This window comes from Cibotium barometz, chromosome 38 (genome assembly GCF_041138505.1).
Source record: "Cibotium barometz isolate CiBa-2024 chromosome 38, ASM4113850v1, whole genome shotgun sequence".
NCBI lineage: Eukaryota > Viridiplantae > Streptophyta > Polypodiopsida > Cyatheales > Cibotiaceae > Cibotium > Cibotium barometz.
In genome coordinates this window covers 46349747-46353126 of record NC_141083.1, presented here as the reverse complement: position 1 = coordinate 46353126, position 3380 = coordinate 46349747, and the positions used below count along the sequence as shown (strand labels likewise).

Here is a 3380-nt window from a genome sequence, read left to right as displayed (position 1 = left end):
CATTGATGTCTTTTTCAAAAAAAACTACTTACTGAAACTAGGTTTCCCTCCCAAACTACTCTCCCCTCCCAAACTAGTCTTCCGGCGCCCTTCCTTCTCTCTCTCACCTGCTCTCTTCCAACCTTCATCTTGCACCTAGAGGCATGGCTAGCCCTCCAATTTGAAACATTCAAGGACAAAAGTTTGCGTTCTTTGTCAAAATGATTCTCATGCTTGTATTTCTTTATTTTTATCTATACGATTTTTAATTATTTTCAATGTTCAATCTTTGAATCAGATCCACTCGCCTGTATACTTTGAGTGCCGACACGATAGTGCAACTGCTGCATATCCTTATACGAAATGAGCACTTTGCTTCGCCAAGATGAGCACTTTCATTTTATAAGCGCTTCCATTTTAAATTGTATTGTTTTGTAAAAGGTACCTGCTTTTGATTTTTCTGATGCTCAGGTTTTAGATTGGATTGTATTCGACAGGTTTGGAAGAAGCCTGCTTTTGATTTTTTTAATGCTCGGAATTTAGATTGGATTGTGTTCTCGACAGGCTTGGAAGGAGGTAGTGGTGAGGACAACCCAAAAAGCCACAAATATCTAGGTGTTTTCTTAACTTTTACCTTAGCCCTGTTGCCATGATTGAAAATAAACTTGTTCTGTTAGATCAAGACCTAAACGGGGTTTGCTCCCTGACAATGTATCAATTGACATTACTGTGAATGAGAATGGAAACTTGGTGAGTTTTATATCAGTCAGACAGAAATGTACACTTGCTCAATTGCGGCACGACATTCATATGGAGGCAAACAGAACAATTTCAGCAGGATTTGCATTCGTGCTCAACAACAAGAAGGTAAACTTACTGTGTTTATTTAATTCATTAATCAACTCTAGTGATTTTTTAACAACCATCTTAACAGGTTCTTCAAAGGAGGGAAAGTATAATTCAATGCGGAGATATCCCCGATGGGATTATTGACATCCAGCTAAATTGATCATTGGAGGTACTAAAGAACATATATTTTGTTCAGTTTTTCTACACTGCTACGAAAGTCAAATAATATATTGATTCTCAAACCTTATCAACCCTTTCTCTCTAGGTTGCTATGGAGACAACAATTGATGATGTGGACGATCCTGCGAGGGAAAGCTCTTGCATTGAGTCTACAAATGCTTTTTTTTTTGTGACAGTCAGACACATTGGACTGCTCAACATTCTTTGTAAGCTCGAATGAAGAGCGAGTACAGGAAAGAGTCAATGACCTTTTGGTCCTCGGCTGGGATCTGTATAATGACATTGTTAATAAAGTGATCAATTTTATTCCAAATGTCTACATGCTTTCAAAGTGTCTCTCTCTCTTCGTACATTTATAAATATCATGTCAAGTCTATGGAGATAGAGGGTATCAGTTGCAAAACATCTTTCATTTGATTAATAGATTACTAGATTCAAAGAAGTCCATACATATAATCATCCCAAATGATCTTGTAGCTCTTGGTTAGGATCTCCACTTGTTAAGATTTACAATGACATTGTTAATATATTGATCAATTTTAAACCAAATTACTACATGCTTTCTCTCTCTCTCTCTCTCTCTCTCTCTCTCTCTCTCTCTCTTTTCATACATTTAAATCTATTTATAAATATCATGACAAGTCTATGGAGATAGAGGGATTCATTTACAAAGCATCTTCCATTTTAATTTTATACATAGTCATCCCAAATCATATAAGCATCACTAGATTAAAAGAATGTTATACAAATAATCATTCCAAATCATCCCAAATGATCATCAGGTTGTCCTTGGTCAATATCCCCACTAAGATTTTGGAGCCCCGAGGTCTCAAGGCCTGGGATCTGGAAGCTCTCCACTCCAAGTCCACTTGGTTGTTTGTCCTCCTCATCTTGTTCCTGACCAGCAAAGCTGCCTCTTCAACTTTTGTTTGCTGCTCCTCCACCTTTTTCTTTACAAAATTTGGTGGGATACCTACATCTCCATGTCCTTGTGTCTTCTCCTCCAAATCATCTACATCTAGATGAATGACACCACCATGGTCTTTAGAACTCTCACCAACCTCAAATGTATCTTGCACAGCTGGTTTGGAGGAGGGATGGTTCAAGAGCTTCAAAATTGTGTCTCCTCTAAAACTATACACATAGTCAAAGCCAAAGCTGTCTTTCCTCATCTGCAATAAAAGACATGAGCATTTACATATACTTCTAACTACTTTGTGCCACTATAAATTATATTTAAGCTCAAAGAGGAATAAGCTTCTTACAATATCTGGCTGATGAAGCTCAAAGTAGCTTGCAAGCACGTACTTAGCATGGATCAATAGTCTCTAGCCACAACTATTTGGATCAACTTGTTGTGGAGCCTGAAAATTTGAAAAGATAGGTTAGAAATTAAAGATTGAAACAAATCAAAAATAAAACTGAAATAAGGATCCTTATAAGGAAAAGATTTCTACCTCTAAAACTGCTGGTTCAATTGAATCTAAAAGATTCACATTTGGGGGGCAATGGTCAAGAGCATCTAGCAATCTAGCAGTTATTTGCATGAAAACGCGATATGGGCAGTATGGAAATCTAAACGGCCTCTCCTCGCGTTTTCATGCAAATTTAAAACTTCCCTAAATTTAGGACCTTTGCAGCAATCTGGATCTATTGGCATGGCATCACAGGCCAATTGCACCCTTTGGAATGCATCAAAAAAGTCCCCAAAGTGACACAAAAAAATTTCATACAGACATTTGATTGAAAACGCAATTATGCTACTTCAAAAACATCAAACACTCTCCCTCGCATTTACATGCAAATCTTGAGATTTTATACCTGAGGATGGTGTTGCAAATTATGAAGAGGGTTTATTTCATGCCTACATCAAGGAAAAGGCCAAAATGCAGATTTGCATGAAAACGCGATTATGACACTCAAGGAAGAGCAAACACCAGTCCTCGCGTTTTCATGCAAATTTGTATGATGAGCAGGAAATAACCAAAAGGGCAACCCCTCAGCCCTATTCTTGAGATCTTCTACTTGATCATGTTGTAAAAAATATGTAAAGGGTGTCTTGCATGCCTACAAAAAGGAACTTTGGGCTTTCCTAATGGTTTGTGTTTGTAAGTGTATGGAAAAACGAGGCCATTTCAATGACGCAGATTTTGGCTATTCCCCATTCAGACAGAAACTTGTTTGAATAGTTAAAAGTATGCAGGACAAGAAAGTTTGAGTTGTACTAACCTGCAGGCTATCTCTGGATGTGCTAGACGATGAAGGTGCTGCCTCTGTAGTCTGAGTAATGCTTCTCTGTGGTCTTAGTGGTGCCTCTGTAGTCTCAGTGATGCCTCTGTAATCTGAGTGTACTCTGTGATGAAGAGGATGCT

The 3380-nt window shown here is 38.0% G+C and overlaps 1 long non-coding RNA gene across 1 annotated transcript; it reads left to right on the top strand.

Annotated features, from left to right (window-relative positions):
• The first annotated feature begins 273 nt into the window (after window positions 1–273).
• On the top strand, window positions 274–1247 carry LOC147616791 (uncharacterized). Its single transcript, XR_015262443.1, has 3 exons — window positions 274–846; window positions 914–997; window positions 1094–1247. It is a non-coding gene; the product is annotated as an uncharacterized LOC147616791 (long non-coding RNA).
• Window positions 1248–3380: the final 2133 nt, after the last annotated feature.